We start from the raw sequence: 12,337 nt of genomic DNA on the forward strand, positions 1-12,337 counted from the left end.
AAGATTTCTGTCCCATTTCACATATAATTTGCAAGTTGCTTGCCAAGACAGAGCTGCCCAGCACAATTAGACTTCCATGTACTAATGAGAGCAGGAAGAGCTGCCAGCAAAAGAGAAAAGCAAACCAGTCCTAAAGTGCATAATGGTTTGCTGGGAGGATGCGAAAAGGTACATTTGAGGATGAGTTGGGGAAATAAAAGCCAGTTATGTGGTCTTTTGTTCATTGACACCACTTCAATATGAAATAGAATAGAAAAGGGGGAAGGACACCAGTTGTTATTAATCGATACTGATATTTGCCAGTTCTGTAGCTCTTAATGCCAGTCTCAGGTGTCTATCTTGTAAACGCTTAGATATTAAAAGGAAGCAAGAGTGCAAATGTAAGAGTAATACGAGCACAGGATGGACCCTAAGAAGCTTTAAGCTTCAGTTGTCTTTCTCAGTTCTTTATCAGTCTCCTGGTCCTTCTCCCACTTGACCAACCTGCACTTTTTTAGTATCAATTAATTTAATTCTTGATACTAAATTCTCATGCAAGAAGTGAGCAGAGGGAGAGAAGTGTGTTCATAGTGGCTGTGGATATTTAAATAGTGAACACCAGAATTTAGAAACTGGTTGGAGAATAGCGCTTTCTAGATTAATGCAGAATCATATAGAGAAAGGTGTTTGTTAGTGTGTGTGTTGTTTTTTTTTTCCTTGAAAAGTATTGTTAACCTCTGTCTTAAAAAGCTGACATCAAAGAGCCATGGTCTAGGCTGTTTAGTTTTTTTGGTGTAGATTAACAAGATTTTTTCTATTAAAGCCACTGAACACAAAATGGTATCTCAAGATATAGTTAATTCTGTAGATTCTGTATAGTTCATCATTATAAGAAGAAAAGATATTTGTCTACAGTTGTTTTTGTCCATAATAACCATTACTTTGCTACTGTTAAACTGAAGGCTTTTGTTAGTGTTTTTTGAATGCTCTTTACAATAAACACGAAAACAATTTTTCCCCATCAACTTCAGCCTGAGCCAGCTTTAGCAGTTTCAGAGGTACCTTGGTAACATGCCACCAATATATACTGAAAAAATGAGAGAAAATGCTGATCCAGAAATCCTTTTAATTCAAGCAATTAAAGAGGTACAGTTCTGAGCAACACTATTTGTGTTTATATTCTACCTGCTATGCAATTAAAAAAATAAATCAAAAGCTCCTCAGGACTGTGCTTATTTTGTACTGAAATCAATGTCAGCATCTAGTTACTAAGAAGAAACTCTCAATAGCAGATCCTTGCAAGAAAGAAAGTTATTTCAGCTTCAGGCTGATAAAAGGATTATTAGAAAACAGCTCTCTGTGGGTGTGTGCATGTGTGCATGTCTGAATGTTTAAACAATCTTGAAAAATAATACTTTGACATCATTCACCTCAAGCCCATATAAACAAGACTGTCTCATCCCACCAAAAGCAAATGAGGACATATATCTGCATGTGATGGATTCAGGAGTGTTTCCTGGACTGATGATAATTGCTGTAATAAGCTCTCACACACAAAAATAATCCTTTTGAAATATGGTCATGCTAAGATTATGTGAGAAGTTTCCATAGTAGGTGGCTTGTGTTGGTGTGGTTTTTGTTGTTTGGTTTTTTGTTTGGTTGGTTTGGTTTTTTTGTTTTTTTTTATACCTACTCACTGCCATCTTATATTTGCTAGGATTTTCTGAAGTAGCATACTGCACACTATGCAATACACTTACTATGTAAAATACCAGAAAAAAAAGGTTGACATAATGACTCATTACAATTTAAATCTTATTACACAAAGCTTCATTCAAGTCAATATACATAGTAGAGAACCGCAGGGGTACATTTTAGCCTGGTGTGAGAGGAATGAGTCATGCAATTCTCATTATGCTTAATAGAAGAAACACATCTATTGCCTCATGTAAGCCCCTGGAAATGCACCTTGCAATTTGTATCCAAATCCCATTGGGCGGTGGCTACTCCACCAAACAGTCAAAGTAAAATAGGTATGTTTCAAACTTTTTGGAAATGGTATTGCATTCTATTGATGACCTATAGCAAATATGACAAATAACATCATTTGCAGTGATGATTACTCCTAATAGGCACAGAATTGAGTGGAGCCTCTCAGAAGCTTAAAAAGGGAGGGACAGAAACCACATGAACGTGGATCATGTCTTTGCTCTCATTATCTTTACTGGCAGAATGTTAACTTTTCCCTTCCTAGACTCTTAAAAACGTTGTGTACGTTTAGAAGCAGTTATTCCTGAACCTGGCCACTCCCTTATTGAATTTTAGGATATATATTGAATTATTTTTTAATAAGCTATGCTAGAAGACTAATAGCTTATATACTTACGGTTTTAGTTGCTTGTTTTACTAATGGCTTGTTCCGGCTAATTAAAGAGAATCTCCAGGAAATCTCTTTCTTCTGATAAGTAGGTTGCACAAACAGCTTCAAGGAGAATGCATCCTTCCAGCCATAAATCTGTACTTATAACTGCCAAGTCTGTTGCGTAGTCTAGATTGGTATGCCTGTGACTTCAGTTTGATCTTATTGTTGTAGATTCACGTGCTATTGAAAAGAGATATTTACTATTAATTATTGGGGATTTTTGAAAAAGCATCCTGTAAAAAATTTTTAGTCATAGACAATGCTACTGTAGATTAGAATCAGGCATAGTTTTACTGGGACTATCTACATCAAAAAGGACTGAGTTCTCAAAAAAGTGCACCCTATCTTTCAAGTTAACAAAAGTGATTCTTCTTTTAGGGCTCCAGTGCAATTAAGGGATTTGATTTATGAATTTGAACTGCAAGATCCAACTGATCTTTCTAACTTCTTAATTTTTCATAGTTTTTGCAAAAGACGAACCCCCAACTTAATTTTAATTCAGATAGCTCATATTGCTTGCAAAACTCTAAAAGAAAAATCTCAAATTATCAGAGAAGTGTTTTGAAAAACAAAGTTGCATGTGTTCTGAAAGCAGAGTCTAACTCAAAAAAACCCCACTTTATTAAAGATGAAAGCTATATAGAATTTTTGGGAACAAATTCAAACAGCTCTTGCTGAATCCTCAAAGAACAGAAAGGTGCAGGTCACTAGTGCAGTGCTGCTCCTGCAGAATGGCAGCATCATCACAAATTCAGCTTCATTGCTGAGACTTAGCAGCGAAGCAGTAAAGCAGCCCTTATCCAAAGGGCTTTAAAGACACTTTCTAAAAGAGCAGGATTTCCATTGTGTCTGTGTTGTGAGCTTGGCAGAGGTATTCATCAGCCATTATTGATTTAGAATAAGGCATGGCTGGAGTGAGGAGGATTGATCTGAATCCTCTCCCTTGGCTAAGTTAACTGTTGAGGGATCTATTAATATCAAGATGAAGCACTGAAGAGTGACCTGCAATGATAGGAAAACAAGTATCTCTGTCTTTTTCTTTATAGTGTGTGTGAAACTCTTTTTGTGCTTGGTGTGTTTTGGTTTTTTTTTGTTTGTTTGTTTTTTCTTTTTCCTCTATTAGCTTTTAGAAACAACATATTTCTGAAGTTTAGTATTTCCTGATTTTACTGGGCAATCCTTTAGGGAGCTGCAGAGCAACAGTTTCCTCTGAGATCATCTGGGAAAGGGATAGGGAAGAGCGAGCTATTGACTTTCTGTTCAAGCTGCAGTCTTACTTGTGAGAAACTGAAGGAGGCAAGACATGTCCGACAGGAGCCTGGCTTAGCTGCACTTTCTTAGTCAGCTATCCCTGTCTCCAAATGTTCCAGCATCTCCCCAGGTTATTCCTGTGGTCAGTATTTCACCCTTGTCTTTTCCATTAATATATTGCTTCTCTTCCAGAGGAACTGCAACAGGACCATGAGCTAAATGGACCCAGGAGAACTGATCTTGCATTCTCCTTGCTCAGATCCCTTATCTGGATACCAGTTGGGCTTGGACCTCTTAGCTCTGTATTTATGTGAACCATACTAAATCTGCGCAGTTTTTTTGGGCTCTCATGTTATATCTGCAACATCTTTCTGCAGATTTTAAAGTACAGATTTGCCTTACTGACAGACATCCCAAATGCTTCTGCAAGAAGCATTTTTCTTTTCCTCTCTTTGTATTTTTTTTCCCCCATTTCTTTCACTTTGCAGATAACCTGACTGTCATGCCTTTATGGCCTTTCCTCCTACTCGTCGTTTCACATGAACTACTGATACATCAAGTGCCACCACTGATTAGCTTCTGATCTCAGCTTGTTCAGCTATTTACTGGAGTTTGGGACAAACACATTTATTCTTTGTCTCGTGCTGTTTGTCACACTCTTGAGGTCCTTTTTTACAAAGCACATGCAAGGCCATTTCAGGGTTTTCCCCATAGTCTTTTTCAGGAAGAAATAAGTACCTTTTGCTTATATGCTGCTCACTCCCCCTTTATAGTTTCCGCTTGGCCGAACAAACACACATAAGGAGATTTTGTCTCCTTCAAAAAAAACCCTCCAAACCTCAAAGAGATGTATCTTTTGTTATTTTCCTGTTAGTCTCACCTTAAAAGACTATTCCCACAATAAACTTAGCAAAGGTAAGACTGCATGTAAGACTGTACAAAGTTTACCTATGATGGGAATTAAAGTTTTTATCATCTTCAAATTCTGCACATATCAACAAGTGGCTTGTATTTGTTATGCAACTTGGGACATCTTTTTCTTTCTGGTTATTGCAGCGACTAGCACAACAGATTCCCCAATCCATAAGTAGGGCCCCTGTATGCTGTGATACAAATAAATAAGAATATTATTCTTGTTAACAAAGACATTCAAAAGCAAGAACAAGGAGTTACAGTTTAAGTCTGTTTTGTAATAATTTTTTAAAAAATATAAAATTGATATTATAATTTAGAATGCTACCTTTAAAACCAGATTATTCAGATGTCACAACTGTTTATTCCTGTAAAGGAATTAGCAGAGGCTAACCTTTTCAAATAAAGAAGAAGCATGGAATTCAGTGATTGTGAGTAGCTCAAGATCTCAAGGTCTTTACTTCATTATTTGATTTACTTTATCTGAAGATCTTTATTAATTTAAGTACTTCAATCTTTAAAAACCTGTATGTATATGTATATGAACTGACTTTCCTCACTTACTGTGCTTTGCTTCACGTGGTGAAACACCAGCTGTTAATGGGATTTTAGTCCCAAGGACCAGATTAAAGTCCATGTGAAGTAAAATTCCCTGAACCATTCATGATGTGGTTGTTGGGTTTGCATTTCAGGGTAGGGAAAAAAAAAAGAAGTCAGATAGATTATCCTTTTGAAATTCCTAATAATGGGGAAGAAAGTTACATGCCTTGATTTGCACAGAATTCCTGTGGACAGTAGGAATCATGATCAGTCTTTTTATGAATAAATCAATCAGGAAGGAAGTATTAATAGTCCAGTTCTTCCCAAAATATGACACAAGTTCAAGATGAAGGAGTGTACTGAAATCCAGAACAGTGAAGATTCAATGCATGGCTGACATTTTTTTCTTTCCAAAACTTTTGTGTTGTGACCCAATAAAAAGCTTTTGCTTTTGAGAGTTTTATGTTTTATAAACTTCTCATCTTTGCTGCTGAAACCACCAGCCTGCTTACTGTGCTCAAAATAAAGTGATCATTGTAGTGAGTTCACCTTCAAATCATCCCGTATTTGTGATCATTGTAGTGAGTTCACCTTCAAATCATCCCATATTTCCTTTATATTGCCATTACATTTATGAGTCATAGCATATTGATTTCATCCTTACATTGCACTGAGTTTGACTTTCCCTTAATAGGCAAAATGACTGTTTGCTTTCTATAAATCCTACTATTTGTATTTCTTTTCTTCTCTGGGCTGTAATCTGTGACTTACAATAGGCCACTGCTCAGTAAAATGGTGAGGTGCTAGTTCAGCCTAATATTGTTCAAATAAAAAAGTCTAACTGCCAGTCTATTGTTACCAGTGCTTTTCTAGGATATGCTCTTCAAATTATCTAACTTCCCAATAAATTGAACAGTGCATTATATCCACCTGAAAACTGCTCAGATAATTATCTCATACAATATTTGATCCCTTCACAATGTTCAGTGTTGGCTGCTGTTCCCTGCTCCATACTGTGTAGGTCCAATTTATCATTCACCTTCTGTAATGTTGACTATTACACTGAATTACACATCATGCTGCATTCATACCTTCCTTCACTGTCTTGGATATAGCACACAGGACTAGATTGTCATTTCAACAGTCTTCATCAAATGCTTTTTTTCTTCTAAGACCTTTCTTGGTTCTCTGAGGTAGTTACAGGTTTCTGATTTGTGACCTGAAAATACTACACCAGCTCAATTTCACACGGTTAACAAGTGAACGTGCTCCAGAACATTTCTTACAAGTGCATGTCACCGGAGCCCCACCAACTCCCACGTCTCTCTTGGGTCTTCCTGCTTCTTAACTCGCCTGTTCCCTGTCAAAAGCTTTTGTCATATTTTTACCAGGAGAGGCATAACTTTGACCATATCAATTTTTTATTAAGAGATCAAGTGAGATATTAGACTCCAGCCACTTCAGCCTTTTCTACTCTTGTGCAGAAAGAAAAAAGAGTTTCAGACAGGGTAGTACTCTCACACAAGAGAGAACTATGATTTTTAAAAAAATAATTTGAGACAACATGTAATTAACTGACTATTCTCTAAACTGTGGACTGCTCTGTACTCAGCTTAGTGTTTGACCCATGATCCCAGTGAACCAAGCTTAGGGCTTCTTTAAACTAAAATGAAGTACATGAAGATTATCCCAGTTGGAATTAGAAGGATGTGGCTCCTTTAATATCATTAAAAAGATGAAAGAAAAACCTGTCAATAGAACATATTTTGATTTTCTTTTGACCATGGCAGCCATGAACAGCTCCATCAGGGGAATTTTTATTTTTATTTTTTTGCTTGTTCTTTAGTGGCAAATCATCACATTGTACTGATCAAGTCAAGCATCTTGGTTTGCCTGTGCTTCCCTTTTCTTCTGGAGAAATGCCGTTATTCACCACTTTCTGCCCTCAACCTTTTGTCAGTTTTGATCTCCTTGCAACTTTAGCAGATTTCTTTCGGAGAAATTTCTTCACCAAAAGTGAAAACAAGATCAGAATCTGTTTTGGAGAAGTGCTTTTCCCACCCACGGAATAATGAGTGCAGAGGGAAAAAGTGTTAAACTTATGAAATAGTTTCTATTGTAGATCTCATTGGTTTTGATTTTCTTTCTCTCATTACAATGCAACTGAATTAGTATCTATGATACTCCTTTTTAACTTGTTTTTTGGAAACAGATGTTTTGATCAAATTATAAACGCATCTGTAATCTGCATAAATGTGACAAAGAAAACAGGATTATCAGCTCTCACATCAGCAAAAGATATTAGTATTTAACTAAAGTGGAAGACCTGACCTAACTTCTCAATAATTAGGACTATTTCTAAAAGTTAATAAAATATTGCATTTAACAATAGTAACATTTTAATTTCCTTTGGTTAAAATAGATTTTAGCAATATTGTTTCATGCCTCATACATCCATACATCAAACTCCAGAAAAACAATCATTATGATATTTGGTGGTTAAATATATATATATATATATATGTATGTACATATGTATATATATATATATAAAAGTTATTTATTTATTTTAGGGCAATTTATTATACAAAATAGTACTGGAAAATCATCTTCTATTAATTTTAATCATTTTAGCAGGCCAATAAGCCGGATTAACTAAATGGAAGGTGGAGTGCCTACATACAGAATAGCTGCTCAGTTGTCCTGTTCTTAAACAGATTAAAGGTATGTTTGCTGTGTATCCTCTCAGCTAAGGGTTATTTCTATAATGCCAGATTCCAAGGTATTTCCCTGATGGTCTCCAAAATGACAGACTTCTCATTGCTGCACAAGACTTGAACTCCTGTTGTTTGACTACAGGAAAAGCTATGCGGTAAAATTGCATTAATTTTGCTTCAATGAAGATCTTCCCTGTTCCTTGTCCTCCTTACTTCCATCCAAGTGTATGTGTGAAGAAGAGCCTTCATCCGTCAAGAAAACAGCCCTTATATTTGATGGAAGTTCTGCACCCGTTATTGGACACCTATTTCATTTAACATCAAGCGCATACCCACTTGCTACTGGATAAATTCTATTAGTTTTTGTGCATGGAGTTGTGAAAACATGTGAATGGTGAGGGAAGCAGCAGCATCACAAGAGAAAAAAGCTGGTCTGAGATGAGCTACCAGTCTACATCTTTGACAGCAAGGCAGGAGGGAAGCATGGCAGTTGTTATACAGCACACAGATGAATGATGGCTGAACAGAGCTTTCAGGCCTTTTAATCTGTTCTTTGATCATCTCTGAAATAGATCAAGGCAAAGCCATTCCTTTCCTTTCTGATAAAAAGTACTTACTGCCTTCTCTATATTAAACATAGCCTCCTATTCTACAGGATATCTGGAAACTAGGCTTAGGAATGTCACCTACTCACTTCATTTCACTCTGCTCAGTACAAAGGAAGAGTTTTGGACCCAGTCCTGTGGTACTTCATGGAATAACTGGAGTAACTGGGGCATGTTCTTTGTGAACTGAGGCAGATATGATCAATAAAAGGAGCTGTATAGAATGCTGAAAGAAACTAGTGAGAAAGAACAGAATTGTTTGTATATCAATGTAGATGGCCTTTAAAACTAAACAGAGGAATTCTAACAAATGATGCAAGTCATGAAAGTTGATATTATAAGAATCAATAGATATCTAGTATGAAAAAGCAGTGATGACTGGAGTATATTTATCAAAGTCTTTGCACTCTCAAGAACAGATAGCACTGCAGTGTATGTTAAAGATGGACTAGGGCATAAAGACAGAGTAGCACAAGAAAACAATCCATTTAGGTCAAAATCACTCTTGATAAGAATGATAAATAGTTTCTGAGAGGCCATGGGGATTCTTTCTACATAGCCCAAAAGGTTACCTTAACTCATGATTGATATCTCGATAGTATTTATTACACAGAGCAACAAAACCCACCTGCAACTTTAAAATTTTCTCTCATTGGAGAAAAGTGCTACTGGCAACAGTCAGGCCCATATGTTCTTTGCTGTGCGAGTTGACTGGGTTCTGCAACAAAAAGTCACCAGACCTACAAGGTAGGATGTTACTTTAATTACAGGTTCAGTAACTAATGAAGATATTAAATGAGTGATAGAAAGATAACCTTATTGTTGATGAAGGCATCCCAAGTTTGCTCTGTTTAAATGTAATGAAGAACAGAGGGTCTGTAACAAACATCTCCCATTTCAAAAGGGCAACAAAAAAAAAAGGTAAGGAAATGCTATTTTAATTTATTGTTGGTCTCTCCATGCATTCACAGGTTTAATTCCTAAACTTCTTTAAACAAAGCACACTATAACCTATAATGAGAAGGAAGACCTGCTGTCCCAATGCTTTCTTTTTGGTTCTTCCCTCCATTGTATGATAACTAACAGTTTTGAATACTCCCTCCGTATATACGTACAGGTATTCAGTTCTGTATCTGAAAATTATTCCTATTGCACCACTGACTTATGTATGCTAAACTCAAAACCTGAGATAGCTTAAAATTCATCAAGTTAACTGTAGCAGCACTGGTATAGGGCATACATCCATATTTTGACATCCTGAAGATGGTGTTAAGTTTTCTCTTATGTTATTAAATTGTATCAGACTTGCCTTGCATAGAGTACAACCAGGCTGGATAAACACGTGGTTTTAGCTACACTCTCCCATTTATTTTCACACTGTCAGGCTTAATCCATAACTGCTGTTCAGAGGCAGCAAACAGGAGGTGAGGGTACATCTTGACTCAGCTGGTAGCTGGCTACTGGCAGCCAAATTTGCAATAATTTATTATTATTCTGTCTGCATCTTGACTTAACTTATTTTCATTTTTCATAATCTATTCTCTGAGGATAAACATTTTCTAATTACATGATTTAATTAGTTTTTATTTTGTGTCAATTCGCTTAATCTCATTGACCAGAAAGCATGGATTTTTATGAAAAAACAAACAAACAAAAAAATCCCCCCCAAAACAACAACTGCAGTATCTGAAAAGCACATAAAAGAACATAAATGCAAAACTCAGATTGCTGGAGTTAATATAAAAGTCTACGAACACTTCTTTTACTCATGCTGAATATAGTACAGATGTTACTGCTTCATTGCAACAGATAGGCTTGAATTATCTTAAATACTTTAAATAGATGGGAGTTGTCTTACACTGGGTTTCACTTCAGCACAGTCTTTGGCTGGCACATTCTCCAATTCATATCCAGCATTTAATACAAAGGACAGGCACAAGAAAAGAAACCTTATTTTCCCTTGAGGGAGGCTGTATATGTTCATCAGTAACAAAAGTGCACTTTTCTTTTTTCAAGAGCTGGTGTGGAAATAAAATTTTTGATCCTAAAATGGCTTAAAAATTATATTCAAATGCATTTCCCCAAGTGAGCTGCCATAGAGATGTAAATAAAACAACCTCATATGGATTTTGAGCATCAGTTCTTCCCACACAGAGTCGTGCCCACAAGTTCCCTGTAATACCAGTGCCAGAGTCCAAAGGCAGCATCATACCTGGTGCCACTCAGGCAACATCCACCTTCCTTGGACTGCTGCTCAATCCTGGGAGCTGGGCCCATTCCCCCGCAAGGGGGCAGTGGAAAATCCTCTGTAACAAAAAATAGAGCTTAGCACTGTGATAGATTGCCTGATGCAGCAATGTAAAAATCCCTCTCACTGGTGAGTTTTAAGATTAAATTAGACCAGTTTCTTGAAAATCAAGATCACTAGTCACTGTCAGCTCTCCCAGATGCCCTCCCCCTGGGCAGCAGTCCCATGGCTACTGGCTGAGCCTTTCACAGGACATGTCTAGCGCCTTGGTGCCCATCGGTGATGTGCTCTGGCCAGGCACTTGGGTTTGTCACAACACTTCTATGCTCTTGTGACACAGCAGACTGCTAGCTGCTCATGTCAATGATGCCTGGGTCGGACAAAAGTGTCAGGATGATGCAGGAGGCTAATCCAGCCTCTGATGAGTAGTGTGGGTGGACTAAGCAAGCACTTCATGCTTCAGGAGTTATTTTTATGCTCTATGATATCGTACTGCAATATTTCTTCCTAAAGTAGAATTTATTCAACAGAGAGTACACATGGGCACCCTTATGGCATTTTTCTTCAACAAGAATGCCCTTCACAAGCACAGCTCTAGAAGAAAGAAGCAAGTTGAGACAATGGTTTCCACTTTTTCATTGAAATCATACCAAATGGTACTCATTCATCTGACCAGGTAGCAGAAAGAGGAGTTTGCAAACAAGTCTGGTCTGAGAGAAAACAAGGTATGTTCTAAAAATATTCAGTCAGTTCCTAAAACAAAAGAAATCAAAACAGGTATATTTGTCAGTTTATTTCCAAATTATTTATGTCAGTGGATTATTGTACTTCTAACCCTGGTAAGACTGTCAACACTGAATGTGGCACAAGTATTATATGCAAGCTTCGGAATAAACCTTTTAAAACTTTATTCAAAACAGAAAGAGCACTGATTCAAAAAGAGTTAGTATGTGATTCAGTAGTCAAGAAAAAAAAATGGCCCTGAAGAATGCATTGTACTGACCTGCTGTATGTCTGCAGTAGAAGACACATAGTATAAGAGAAAGATCTTCACACTATATAGGAGTGGGAGAAGAAGGAAAGCAAAGACGGGGAAAAGATCAATACAAATTGCATGAGACAAGAATCAGCTTATATTGTTATTACCACTGAGTAATACAGAAACAAAACTACACTGCAAATCGTGCTAAACACTAGACAGCACTAGGATCTTTGCTCATACATGCCAGTCTGTTACAAGACGGTAGGATGAGTAGCAGAGTCTGGTGTTGCCAAGGCACGTTCACACCTGTGATCGGTAGGAAGCTCCTGTGCCAGCCTGTCTCTCAGCGCTGAATCCCACCAGTCCAAAAGCACTGCTGGAATCTCTATGGATAATTTTGTGTGAACACTTCTACCCCAGAACCTCTGTATTAGGACTTTACAACTATATAATAAAATCTGAACCCATGATATTACTTGGCAAGTAGACTTGATGCTTGAAAATATTTATTTATTTATTTAAAGTGGAATTTTTATTCTCATGGAGTACACACTTGCATCTGTGACCCGAGCTTTATTCTGTTTGGGAACCTGACAGCTTCTATATCACTATTGGTTCCAAAGGACACCTTCTCTCCCTCCACCCTGAAGTTGGGAAAAGATCTGATAAGATTGTTTTTCA

At 37.1% G+C, this 12,337-nt stretch overlaps 1 long non-coding RNA gene across 1 annotated transcript; it reads right to left on the bottom strand.

The window, feature by feature from the left end:
* Window positions 1-1,997: 1,997 nt before the first annotated feature.
* Window positions 1,998-11,885, bottom strand: LOC110362875 (uncharacterized). Its single transcript, XR_010475688.1, has 3 exons — window positions 11,678-11,885; window positions 10,639-10,732; window positions 1,998-2,581 (listed from the first exon to the last, which is right to left on the bottom strand). It is a non-coding gene; the product is annotated as an uncharacterized LOC110362875 (long non-coding RNA).
* Between the last annotated feature and the right edge of the window lie 452 nt (window positions 11,886-12,337).

Source organism: Columba livia, chromosome 12, assembly GCF_036013475.1.
Source record: "Columba livia isolate bColLiv1 breed racing homer chromosome 12, bColLiv1.pat.W.v2, whole genome shotgun sequence".
Lineage (NCBI taxonomy): Eukaryota > Metazoa > Chordata > Aves > Columbiformes > Columbidae > Columba > Columba livia.